The 14,426-nt window shown below is 31.7% G+C and overlaps 1 long non-coding RNA gene across 4 annotated transcripts; it reads left to right on the top strand.

Moving 5' to 3' along the window:
• Positions 1 to 334: 334 nt before the first annotated feature.
• On the top strand, positions 335 to 7,132 carry LOC134724824 (uncharacterized). Of its 4 annotated transcripts, none has more exons than XR_010108494.1 (5): positions 335 to 495; positions 2,145 to 2,435; positions 2,663 to 2,778; positions 5,644 to 6,081; positions 6,970 to 7,132. It is a non-coding gene; the product is annotated as an uncharacterized LOC134724824 (long non-coding RNA). The 4 variants fall into 4 exon arrangements; XR_010108491.1 differs by having other exon boundaries at positions 6,564 to 7,132; XR_010108493.1 differs by having other exon boundaries at positions 347 to 495; positions 6,061 to 6,081.
• The last annotated feature ends 7,294 nt before the right edge of the window (positions 7,133 to 14,426 follow it).

Genomic DNA, 14,426 nt, shown 5'->3' with positions numbered 1-14,426 from the left:
ATAAAGAACAACTAGATTATGATACATATTTAATTGTAACTTTTTTAATGGAGTTCGTGTTGTTTCTTATTTATTATTTGTAACTGTTTATGTATAAAATGCCACGGTCTCTTAATTTCATGAGTCTTTACTGAGACTACTATGTGTTATAGTAGTCTCAGGTCTTTAGGATAAAAAAGATCTTTACAAGTCATTTTTATATCAAATATATTATCACACCTTTTTATGCTCGATTTAAGATCTAAATTTTATTGTTAAAAAAGGCTAGCTGTTGTCAAATAAATTTTGTGAGCAGTTTTAATACCGAGGGTGTGTCTTATTTTGTGAGTTTTCATTGGTTTGGAGTTTTTAGACCCTTCATTGTTGACCAGTGGAAAACTTCCCGCCGAAGTGTTTCAAATAGCACTTTGTCTTCAAACGAACAAGATGGACACATGCAGTTTACAGAAGCAAAAGATTTGATTTGAACTGTTCGTGAAACCACACATACTCAAGGTAGATATTAACCCCTTGGTATTTTCCCAGATTATTTTCATTATTAAAAATATGGATCAAAATACGACTTTTGAAATCTTTTTCGAAAAATTAAGATATGATATAGAAGACTATCTGATGAAATTTAATAAGTTGGCTCGTGTTCATTGATCGTCCTGAATATGCATGAAATATTTGCCACTGGACACCAAGTAACCAACAATCAATCGTGTTCATTGACATCGGAATAAATAAAAAAAATTAAACTAGAGCATGCACTGGTTACTACAAAACAAGTGCCTGAGTCCATCTACCTGAGTCGATGCTGTAGCAAGTATCGTGATGTTTGAAAAGGTTGCACCAACTGAAAATGCAGATGGCATATTTTTGCTCAACTATCGATAGCAAAGATTTGAAAATATTTATTTTACTTTTTCGTATTTTACTGATACATGGAATTATATTTCAAGTTTACAGTTTTCAAGTTTATAGTAGATGCAGTCTATTTGTATTTTATAAAGATGATAAAGCCATAATTCAAAAAGTAGAAGACTTGATTCTCCATTATATTGTCCTTGATCCTCGATTTACTTACAGCCGTTTTGGTGGTAATAAATATTATGTACATGGTTTAATCTCAATTGATTTAACACTTTTTTCACGTTTTTGTTATTGATCTGAGTAAAGTTCAGTTACATAATTTATTTGCAGTATGTCCTTTGTCAGTAGATATTTTTCTGCACAGCCAGTTACTAAAGTGTGAAATGAGTAGATTGTTGTGTAACACCTATATGGTCATGTGATCAAAAGGTTAGAATTTGAACCGATATATGGTCGTGTGATCAATAGGTTAGAATTAGAAGCCAAATCAGTTTAAATTGATTTTTACTTGGACAAAGACCTAGGTATTTTTATGCCCCACCTACGATGGTCCACTGAATATAGAAAATGAAAGTGCAAAGTTCAGGTTAAAGTTTTTGGTCAAGGTAGTTTTTGATGAAGTTAAAGTCACATCTACTTGAAACTATGATATGATCTTATTAATTTTAATTTCAAATTAAAGTTTTGACCCCAATTACACGGTCCACTGAACATGGAAAATTATAGTGTGAGTGGGGCATCCGTGTACTATGGACACATTCTTGTTTCATTAGAATATTAGGGGACATGAAATATGTTTGAAAGAATTTTAAGGCAATTAATTGATTCAATGTGATCTGTGTTGGATTTTAGATTTTAAAAGTTCCAGAAATTACTTTTGGAGAATTGAATGATTTCACTAATTTTTCATGTTGCATGTGAAATTACAATATGATGACTTTACCCCATTTCTTTAAGTTTATTGATTTATTAGAGTTGTTATGTTTTCAACCTTTTACTCTTGTATAAACATCATCGAACTGTAACTATAAGTTCTGTAACCATGGTAAAATTCATGATTGATTGTGGGTGCATAACCCCCTGTGGCAAATATATCATGCATTTCAAGTTGAAAGATCCATGTAACTTGACCAGGTATTGCTTCCAAATAGTATCTACCTACAACAACAGGAATAGGGGACACATTCATGTATATGTCTAGGAGACTGACAGTGTACCAACTGAATTTGTTGGCAATACCTTCTGAATACATTTTTTTATATAAAAGTTAATTACATTTGGTTTTTCAGAGAATTTACAAGACTATTATCCACAAAATGCAACAGTCTTATTTTGATGAATTGTTGAACCAGAGAAATGTGAAGACTTACAGACACCTAGACTGTATAGTCAACATAACAATGATTAGAGAATCAGACTACAGTGAACATTACAATGATTAGAAAATCAGACTAGAGTCAACATTACAATGATTAGAGAATCAGACTATAGTCAACATTACAATGATTAGAAAATCAGCCAGCTGCATTTCATCAATCAGTTTATGATGAAGCTTTACAGCATTGGAAATGATTACTCAGGTATGTATTGGTTAAATTTTTTTGGTTTGTTTTATAGGATAATAGTGGTGTTTAATTTTATCTTTCTTGAAATAAATATATTAGAAATGAGGTGAAATATGGCATTGATTAAAGGAGATGTACCAAGGAAAACATGTGACTGAATAAACATTTTATTAAAAAAGGATGAACAATACAGTTTTGAGTTTCAATCCTTTCATATATTAAAATAAAATGATATTTTGTAGGGACCAAACAACTGAGCAGAAAGAAGAACTGTATGACCTTGAAGAGTAAGCAATGTATTAAGTATATTTGGGGTTACCAAAGAGTATGGTAAGAACCTCATCTTAAATTATACTTGGTGAGTATTCTTATTGTTGGTTAAATATTAAGCATCATTATGGAAAATGGGGGATCAAGGGTATACACCAACAAGACAGTGACCAAAGGAAAATAAATAACCAAAACCATCTAGAGGTTTCAACTATAGTCTGATGTTTATACAATACGTGAACTTGTAAATCATCCAAAGTCTAAAATATTTGTGAATAAAATTAACAGACTGACAAATAACTTACATACACACAAATATCTGACCTAAGCACATGAGCATGTTGCAGGGTGAAATTTTTTTATTAAATAAAGCTTGAGCCTGTTTTGTGCAATGCCTAACCATTTAACGACAAAATTTCATACAGAAAACTTTTCAAATTGAGGGGTTTCAAATTTTAAATAAGCCAATTTATGGTTTAAAAAAATAATGGAAATCTTGACTCCCCAACAAGAGAAAAATGTCACTCTTATCATTGAGGAAAATGGCCACTACCTGAATGGTCTTTAGAATTAATTCAGTTGCTCTGGTCATTTTTCAAAATTTAACAATGTAATTAAATATGGAGTTGTTTGATCAATGGGAGATAACTCTGACCACATGGAATAATTCTGAAAACTTAAAGAGGGGTCCTGATCCCGAAATTCCGGGCTTAAAAACACAAAATCCTGAGCTCACGAAATTTAAATAAATTTAGATCCTGACATCAAGAAATTAAAAAAAAACCAACTTTATCCTGAAGGGGTAAATCCCTAAATCCTGTGCTTTAAAATACCAGATTCCTGAGTCCCAATATAGGTCCTATCCCCCTCACATATATAATTGATAACTAAGATAAAAGAAATACAGAAATTGTTTTGCCTTTTGCCATGCTTACAATCAACAAAAGATTTTTTTCTTCATTTTTCAAAATAAATTCCAAGACTAAGATGTAGGATGCCATTCTTCTAACAAAATACCACAGCATGGAGACCCTAATCAGCACACTAAAATGTCCAAACGTGTGTCCTACATCTTGAAATAAATATAATTTTATAAATGTTCAAGTATCTTCAAAAACATTTTTTACTCATTTCTACTCTGTTGAGACAATTTCACTAGCACTGCACTTTGACTTTGACTAAGACAAACACAATGTTGATTGAAGTTGAATGGTACTAGTGACAACTTTGTTGGAGACATGGAAAGCATTTCGTCATTGTTGGTAGTTTTATGGGCTTTCACCTCTTGAGTCACAAAGAACCTTATGTACGTTAGTTCCATTGAAATGTTATATGCATTGTCAATGCTAAACATTTGATTGACTTTGACTGATTTTTTTTTTAGTTTCGTCAGAGTGTAAATGAGTTTGAACAAAAGGCAATATAACCTTTTTTTAGTGATAAGAAGATTTGACTTTCATTTTTGATCAAGTTTTCACCAAATTTATTGTTGATAGCAAGGCTTATGGTTTGCACAATAGAATATGCCTTTTACACAATGAGCTCAGTGGTGAATCCAGGGGGGGGGGGTCTGGAATTTGAAACCCCCCTTTTTTTGGGCCCATCAATGCATTTGAATGGGAGCATATAGTTGGACACCCCCCTTTTAATCTGGGTTGGGAACCCCCCTTTTTTGGGGCCTATCAATGCATTTGAATGGGAGCATATAGTTTGACTCCCCTTTACTCTGGGTTGGGAACCCCCCTTTTTAAAATGGCTGGATCCTCCCCTGGAGCTTGTCACTTTCACTCAAAAAACATTAAAAAAACCATCAAATTCCTAAGCTTAGGTAGGAGCTTCAAATTGTTATAAAAATTACTTAATTATCATTATCTTGTGTATTTTAGCCACCTTCTGCTTAAAAAAAATACATTTAGATAATTTATCACTTAAAGAGGCATTTGCAATGATTTAGATAAACAATAACAGCACTTTAGTTTTTTTATAAATATTAATAAAAGTGGAATAATGAAGAAATGACTTGTAATTATTAACAGTCATTTTTATAGTTAAATTGGTAAAAATGATCTGAAAAGCATTGCTGATTTCATATTTTTTTCCAAAACCACAATTCAACCTCATTTTGGTCTGCATGCATACAACATTTAATAAGAACCATTGTAGTAGATGGTTGCTCAGCTTGGTCAGATAATAAAAAGAACAGAATGTCAAAATAAAACGGTTTTGCCAACAAAAAATATTATTTCAGTGGTAAAACTCAAATGTTTTTGCTTCAATTTTTTACTCACTTGAGTGCAATTATTTGCAAAGTACAAATCTTATACAAAAGAATTATGTCTGAGACAACAACCCAACCAAAGAGCAAAAAACAGCCGAATTAACTAATGACTCTTCAACTCAGCAAGAAAATCCAGCATCTGGAGGCAGGCTTCAGCTGACCCCTACACAAAAATGTTCACTAGGTCAGTGAAAGTGGATGTCATACTAAACTCAAACATATATTAAAATGAACTGAAATTAAAAAACCTACGAGACTAACAAGGTCCAGAGGCTTCTAACAAGGGACAGGTGCAAAAATGCAGTGGGTTAAACATGTTTTGAGAGATCTCAACCCACACTTATACCTCTATGAGCCAATGTAGAAAAAACAAACACAGCAATTTGCACCGTAAAACTCATTAAAAAGAAGTCTGTGTCCAACTTCAGAAAAGGTAACAAAAGAAACAGACTAATAATTTGTGTATTTTTACAACATTTACAAAGCTAAATTTTGTGGGAAAATAAAGTAAAAGTTAAATTAAAAAAGAAATATTTAATTTTGAAATTTACTTCAAAGGAAAGAAAATAAAGTTTAATTGATTTTATTCTTATATGTGTAATGTTGTATATGTATTTATATTTCATTTCAGAGTTCAACAACAGATCATTAATTCTATAATTTTGATTTTTGCAGATTGCAGCAGTGGGATGTTACAGTCATAGACGTTGGATAGACTCCGTTGTACTAGGCCAGGGAGGGTAGCGCAGAGTTTCCGCAGCACTATACAATAGTAGCAAGATCACTCTACCATGAGCTTGTTAAAGGGCCTGTTTGATGAAAGTGACACCAACGTTCTCCACAACACTACAGATTTGTTTTTGCAGATGCAGCTGAGAGGATGTTTCAGTCATGGACTCATTTGATGGAAGTGGCACCAACATTCTCAAACACTAATAATTTACAAATTTGTTTTTGTTGTAGATGCAACCTCAGTCATACACCCTAGAGTTTGGCTATGTTGTGACAGAAGAAGAGTGGCATATAGACTTCTGTATGTCCATTTTTATGGAAGTGACAAATTACTAATCTTTCTTCTTATATCCATTTCAGAGTTCTTACAAAGATGCATAGGTATAAAATATTTATTATTTTTTGTCTTTTGGTGTATTTTTGTCAATGAGTTAAAACCCAAAGAACAGTACATCGATCAGAAGTAACAAGTTTGACTAGTGTAATTTGAGAGAGAACACTCTGGAACACAAAAAATATCCTACCTCATAAAAATTTAACACGACATCTTATTTTCACCTTTTTTCATTGAAGCAGCACACAGTGTAGTCAAGAATGTATGCATGTCCTTGAACTTCTAGAAATACAATACCTCTAATAGTTAAAACAGTCTGGTATAATGGTCAACAAGAGCTACATAAAAAAAAGGAAGATACCAAAGTTAAATTAAAAAAATATGTATTTAATTTTTGAAATTTACCTCAAAGAAAATAAAATAAAGTTTAATTGATTTTTTTCTTATATGTGTAATGTTGTATATGTATTTTTATTTCATTCCAGAGTTCAACAACAGATTATTAATTCTATTATTTTGTTTTTCGCAGATTGCAGCAGTGGGATGTTACAGTCATAGACGTTGGATAGACTCCGTTGTACTAGGCCAGGGAGGGTAGCACAGAGTTTCCGCAGCACTATACAATAGTAACAAGATCACTCTACCATGAGCTTGTTAAAGGGCCCGTTTGATGAAAGTGACACCAACGTTCTCCACAACACTACAGATTTGTTTTTGCAGATGCAGCTGAGAGGATGTTTCAGTCATGGACTCATTTGATGGAAGTGACACCAACATTCTCAAACACTAATAATTTACAAATTTGTTTTTGTTGTAGATGCAACCTCAGTCATACACCCTAGAGTTTGGCTATGTTGTGACAGAAGAAGAGTGGCATGTAGATTTCTTTTATGGAAGTGCAAATAACTAATCTTTCTTCTTCATATCTATTTCAGAGTTCTTACGAAGATGTATAGGTATGCAGTATTTATTATTTTTGTCTCTGTGTATTTTTGTCAATGAGGTAAAACCACAGAACAAATCAATCAGAAGTATTAACTGGTGTAATTTGAGAACACCCTGGAACACGAGAAATATCCTACCTCACAAAATTTAACATGAGACATCTTGTTTTCACCTTTTTTCAAGGAAGCAGCACACACAGTGTAATTATGAAGGTATCCATGTCCTGGAACATCTGGGAATAGCATATCTCTAATAGTATTTTTACTACTATCCTCAAAATTCAAACAAAACAGTCAGATATTTTGATCAACAAGAGGTACAATCTCAAACCATGTGGTGAAAAAAGACAACACATAACCAAAAAAAGTGACGGAAAATTGTCTACACTGACAACAAAATATTATACAGCAACAACCCATTCAAAGACCTGAGAGATTCTCAAGCACCAATTCAACCAAAGACCAGGGATGATCTCCAGCACTGAGCACCAACCAAAACAAAGAACAGACATGAACTAGGGCAAAAAGCACCAACCCAACCAAAGACCTAAGAGGTTTTCAGGCACCATGCAACCAACTAAACTAAATAGCCAGGGATGATCTCAGACACCATGCACCAACCTTTCCAAAGATCAGGGATGCTTTCAGGCACAACAACCTTACCAAAGACCAGGAATGATCTGACAACAAGCACCAACCAAAAAAAAAAAAAGGGTGATCTCAGACACCACAGAATGTTAGCAAGTATTTGATATGTTAACTTATCTACTACTTGTGTAAGTAAAATGTTTTTTTTTCATTCTGTGCTGCATTTATTCTATCAAAAATTGTCAAAATGCAACATGAAATTTTTATGTGTTTTTCATCTCTTTCTTCAAAATGTTTTACATATTGAAATTTTTTGAAAATTCCATTGGACTATCAAAAATAATTAGTAAATAATTTCTTGAATAATTTTTTTTTTATTGGAAATGTTAATTTACTTTAATCAACGAATATGAAAATAAATGTTCAAACCTTTTTCATGCATAACCAAATTAATAAATGTGTTAAATAAAAGATTACAAATAAAAAATTTCTATATTTTTTTTTAGAAAATTAAGATATGCTTCTAAGAGTTTTTACAATTGAACTGTTCCAGAATATAATAATGTATTGTTTTTTACAGAAAATATAAGGTAAAATGACAAATTATGATTCGGGTTTACATGAAAACACTGATATCTTGAATGACAGTAGCATAGGTGGATCCAGGGAGCCTTGCCCCCCCTTTTGTGGGTAAAGGAGTAAGTTCGGTAAAAGCCATATTTGGCCCCAATTATAAAGTTCATAGTAACAAGACAATAACTGTTTCAAGTTGCCTTAAAGACATGTTAGAAAGTTACTGTCCCTTTGGTGTCTTTCGTCCCCCTTCTTTTACACAGAACTGTTTTTGTCAAAGTTTACTTCTAACACGTTAATTTTTACATCCCAAAAGGTCAAAATAAGGGATTTTGGTGAAATTTGTCAAAATAAGCCAGATTGCAACCAAATGAAGGACCAGGAAACATAGAGCGCAGGCGTCGACAAGCTTAAGATTCAAATAAGACGTGTGAAATGTCTTCACAAACATTATTTTAAAATATCTTTGTTGTCGACGTATGCGCTCTATATTTCCTGTCCAATAATCTATGGAAATTTACCCATTTTCATTGATTTTTTCGTGAAAATCAATACGAGTTCAACTTGTGACGTCATAATGAAACGCAGAAACGTAAAATTTCCGCCAAAATGGTGTATATCCTAGCTAGTCAATGGATTAGCTGTAATTTATCGTGATATTGGTCGATTAATCTGAATTTGAAATTTACGCTAAAAAGGGGGTCATTTTAGGACCTTATCGAACATACTCCTTTTGGTTGATTATATAAGGAATCACTGTAGTATGACTAGAGGGGGCCCCCTCATGAAAAGTTCTGGATTCTGCCACTGAGCAGCGAAATAAAAATTCACTAAATTAGAAGGGGAGGCAAGTTGTATAAAATAAGGGTATCAATACGATATGGTATTTCAACAAATGATGCAATTTTGCTCTAAATTTGTGAAGTTAAATTCAGGTACACTATGCCAAGATCAAATTCATGTATATTTTACCCTTGGGAAGTGGTAAAAAACTGCTTGAAAATTAAGATATGTCTGCAAAGTATTTAGTAATTGGGGAAAATATGGTTTGGTTCAGATTAATTGAATAAGATTTTGAATTTCTGAAATTAGTTAAAAAAAAATATTTATGATTATCCCAAACATTCACCATCAACGATTCTGGAAGATTATGTCGAGCAATTTTTTTTTGTTGTAAAAGTTTTCATCCAATAATTTATAACTGGAGCCAAATAATAATTTGATTAATTAAAGCCATGGACACCTTCTCATAATTTAAAAATATTGAGATAAATATGCCGATATAAATACAAGTGGTATACTTATTTGATTCTTGTCGGTGGATTCTGGAATAATTTTCATTTCATATTTAAAAATTACCAAAAAGTTTTTTTTGAGAACATATTCAGCTTGAATACATAAATGACAGAGATTTTTATTAAGCATTTCATGTGAACAACCAAGTTAGAAATTTGACCGAAAAAAACTCAAAAAAAGATTCAGGCATACAAATTATAATATACATTAAAAACTGGATATTAAATGATAAAACCGTGGAAGAAGATTGATTTAATTTGATTACAACACTATTTAACCATTGAACAAGATTTTCTTCTGAAATGCAGCAAAATGGTTTGCCCATCAATTTCAATAGTTAAATTGATATATATAGGAAGATGTGGTATGAGTGCCAATGTGACAAATCTCCATACTTATATATGCAACAACATTTGAAGCTAAAAAAGAGGTTGGAGATTAACCCAGAGTGGAACGCCCATTTATTTAATTTCTTTATCAAATTGATCAATGCAGAAAGGGTGATAGTTGAAATAACTTAGGATGAGGTTTATTAGGTTGTAAAACAGTTTAAGGTCCTTGGATGAAATGATCAACAGATATTTATAAAACATTTTTAAACATTGTCTTGTTTGCATTGTTAGTGCTTTCGGGTGGTTGAAATTTTCAAAACAATTCATGCAGTTTTTGGTGATGCACTCGTTTAAATGATAAAACTGAAATTTCAGTTTTGTAATTTAACAACTTCCCTAAATATTTTACTGTTTTCAATACATCTTGATTGTCAAATTGGAGAATAACAGTACATTTGTACTTGAAACTAAATTAAAGTTTGTCATCTGCATTTAAAGTTTCATAGCTGAACATTAATGTTCATCTTGATTATTTTTTTGAAGACTAAGCAAATATCAAATGACCATTTCAGAAATACATTGAGCTCAGAGCGCTGCGTTTCTTATCTATTACTAACATAGTTTCTCTTTGGAGTAGCTTGCAGTTGCTAGGGTCTGGTTGTTTCTTTTGTTTTTTCATTGGTTCTTTGAATGGTGTCATGGTTTTCAAGTGTTCAGGATATGGTGTTCTGCTTTTGAGGGAATCTTTATATGTAATTCTGAAATGAAAATATTTGATATTTGTTTGGTAATTTAAGTATTAAAAAAATTATAATTTTGAGCTTAAATCTGTAAAAAAGTTTTATAATTTTCGAAACAATGTCAAAAACAAAGGTCTTTAATCAAATTCTAAATTATATTTGACATATTATGATGTATTGGAAACCAAAATATTAAAAATATATTTGTATCTTAGATTGAATTCAAATACCTTATTGTGAAAAATTACCCAAAATGTTATATACTTAAGCGTCATCAAAATTGTTTCAGGGTATCTGTTTCTTAAAAGCACTGATTGCTAACAAGATAATGGTGAAGTAAAAGTAACATTTCAAAATTATAATCTACCTTTTAAATTAAATTCACTTAATGCTTTGACCAAGTGGGAAGAACAAGTATTTAAATCATTTCAAATACCCCCCTTAAACCTTCATTCTTATTTATCTGAAACTATCATCATTTCCCAGAGTTATTTAGATAAAAATCCCTAGTATTAAACAGAAGTATCTAATTATTTTGCTTCAAATATATCATTCTTGGGTTCATTTTTAACTCTAACCCCCAATAATATGCTTTCATTCAGACATTTTACAAATTCTCCATACAAATCCCCCAAAAAATAATTTTGTGAAAACCTAAAATTTGTCATTCACATGAATAATAATAATAAAAAAAACTGTCAATAATAAGGAATCCACAGTATTCACATTTTGCTTGAAAAATATTTGTAATCAAGTTTCATCAATTAGCCTCGAATGTTGTATTTAAGCGAAATAGTTGTTTGTTTCTTTGCTTTGTCTTTACACAGCTGAAAACTTTTACTTTTAAGCAAGGGAGATAACTTGTTTCAAATTTAATTTAATTAAGAAATTTCTAAAAATGACATTTGTCCATTCGGCATCATATTTTTCTAAAATCAGTGTAATTCTTAAAAATGTTTGGTATAACTATTTGGTTTATAATTATCAGTACATAATTAACAACTATTTTTAATTTTAACTTTTTCGTCACATTTAACAATTACTCATCATGACAAGATTTTGACATTTCTTTTCGAAATTCCCCTTATATTTCTTTTAAAAATTGCATACAATATTCACTTTAAACATATTATAATTGTTAATGTTTGTGTCATTTTGGTCTTTAGTGGATAGTGGATAGTTGTCTCATTGGCAATCATACCTCATCTTCTTTTTTATAACTAAGCAGGTTCAAATTAGATCATGTACCATACTTTAGGGGCAGTGGTAGATTCAGAGGGTGGAAGTTCTGGAGAGGTTGGATCCTCCTTTTGTCGAGCCTTTGACTTAAGTTGAAAAAGTGACACATAGCGATCCTACATTCCGTCATTGGCATCGTCCACAAATATTCACTCTGTGGTTAACGTTTTTAAAATTTTAATAGCTTTCTTAAACTATCCTGGATTTATACCAAACTTGGACAGAAGTTTGTAAATGATCATAAGATAGTATTCAGAAGTAAATATTGTAAAAATAGAATTCCATTTCTTCGTATTTTACTTGTAACTGGACTTAGTTTTTCTCCTGGGAAATATTACATTCACCATGTGGTTAAAGTTTTAAAAACTTTGATAACTTTCTTAAACTCTCCTGGATTTGTACCAAGCTTGGACCAAAGCTTGTTTATGATGATAAGATAGTACATGTACCCAGAAGTAAATTTTGTAAAAATAAAATTCCATTTTTCTGTATTTTTCACTTATAACTGACTTAGTTTTTCTTCAAGTTAACATAACATTCAGTCTGCTGTTAAAGTTTTTAAAATATTTATTAAATTCATAAACTATTCTGGATTTTTACCAAACTTTGACAGAACTAGGACATGCTTCTTTTAATCAAAAGATAATAAAAAAAATTAAGGGATTGCTAAAGTGAATTTGATAAGATAGCCATATTTTGGATCCTATGGCACCTTCATCAGGATTGAAACTATAGGGAACTGCAGAATCCTGTAATGATAATTTGCATTTCACAATGTCACCATCAGGATAAATTATAAATAGGAGAGTGAAGGTAGATGCGAAAATAAACGTAGATCAAGAATGTTAAATAAAATATGTTTTTGTATATTTGGACGACATTTGACTTGCAATTATGTACCATTTACTAGGCTGGATATAGTACAGACTTGCATACCGTACCATTTCCACACTGGAAGCAGTACGTTTGTCTGAGCGAAGCCAATTGGAAGCATGTACCTCTTAGTGAAGCTAATTGGGAGCACATACCCTCTGTCTTGTAGCGAAGCTGATTTGAAGCAGTACATATGTACCTCTGTCTGCTAAAGCTAATTAGAAGCAGTACCCCTGGCAGCGCGGTCCCAATTAGAGGCATGTAACTCTGAGGGAAGCCAATTGGAAGCATGTACCTCTGCAAAATTTGATTAAACACTATTCAACAAATTTTATTTAACATTCTTTTTAAACCATTAATACTTTTTGTCGAGCCTTCAACTTTAATTGAAAAAAACATGAGACTTAGCCATCCTACATTCTGTCAGCAGCGTCATCATTGGCGATCACAAAACTTCACTCTTTAGTTTAAGTTTTTTGAAATTTTTATAACTTTCTAAAACTATTCTGGATTTCTAAAACTTCCACCGAAGCTTGTATATGATCATAAGATAGTACCCAGAAGTAAATTTTGTAAATGAAACATAAATTTTTCCATATTCTACTTATAAATGCCAAGATACAATACATTCACTAAAGTTTTACAAATTTTAATAACTTTCTTCAAATATTCTGGATTTGTAACAAACTTAGACAGAAGCTTGTTTATGATCAAAAGCTAGTATCTAGACAAAAAATAGTTAAAACTTATTTCCTGTTTTTCCGTATTTTGCTTATTAATGGACTTAGTTAACCTTATATTTTGAAGTTAAAGTTTTTAAAACAATTATTAGATTCATAAACTATTCTGGATTTTTACCAAACTTGGACAGAAGCTTCTTACAATCAAATGATAGTCTGAGAGGAATATTTTTATTGATATTCCCCCCCCCCCCCCCCCCCCTCATTTTTGTTGAGCCTGGGATTAACAGCAAAAGTAAGCGAGACACTGGGATCTGCAGAACCTGTACAAATTTTTTGGTTGCAATTAAATGAGAACAGAACCTAGTTTGAACCCTGCCTTTTATCCTGGGTGGGAGCCCCATCTCTTTAAAAATGGCTGGAACCACCCCTGGGGGAGAATAATTTCTTTTTTATCATTTGAAGATGGAAAAAACTATTTACGTTATTACATGGGATTTGTTTCCAAATGGCAGAAAAGAGGTGTTTCCTGTCTTGTGTATTGACAGGAGCTAGTTCTGACTGTTATCCTCCATTTAAGGAACCAGTCATTCCCAAAGTTTACCTTGTGTCAGTCCATCTCTATTAATGTCAAGATATCAGTGATTTCTCTTCTCTTAAGTTTTTTGGAAGCATTCTTATGAAAAACAAATTTTGACATCACCGATTAATATGGTTCATGTATCAAACTTAATTTGGGAACAAAAATGTTACTTTTGAATTGTAAACTTTGAAACTATTTCCTTCAACTATTCTAGTTTAATGATTTTATTACATGGAATTTGAATTTGGACAATTATTTTTTAATTTAAAGAAACAGGATTTTTTGAGTTTACAATATTTCATCCTAAATTTTATCCTAAATGTAAAGATTTCTTACAACATACCACTATTTTGTATTATATTTGTATTTTATATTATCAGCGTTTCTTTTACCATTGAAACTTCAAAGGAAGATTGCACTCACGTTGAAGTTGTGTTATTCCTAGTATGAAACTGGTTGAGAAATTTCCCCCCCATTTTCCCGAAATTTGTGAAATTTTATTAAAATTTACAGACAGTACTCGTTTGTGTAATCAACTCCTGCA

The sequence above is a fragment of the Mytilus trossulus genome, chromosome 7 (genome assembly GCF_036588685.1).
Source record: "Mytilus trossulus isolate FHL-02 chromosome 7, PNRI_Mtr1.1.1.hap1, whole genome shotgun sequence".
Classification (NCBI taxonomy): domain Eukaryota; kingdom Metazoa; phylum Mollusca; class Bivalvia; order Mytilida; family Mytilidae; genus Mytilus; species Mytilus trossulus.
The sequence above is the reverse complement of the archived record's forward strand: the minus strand, read 5'-3'. Positions and strand labels throughout refer to the sequence as shown.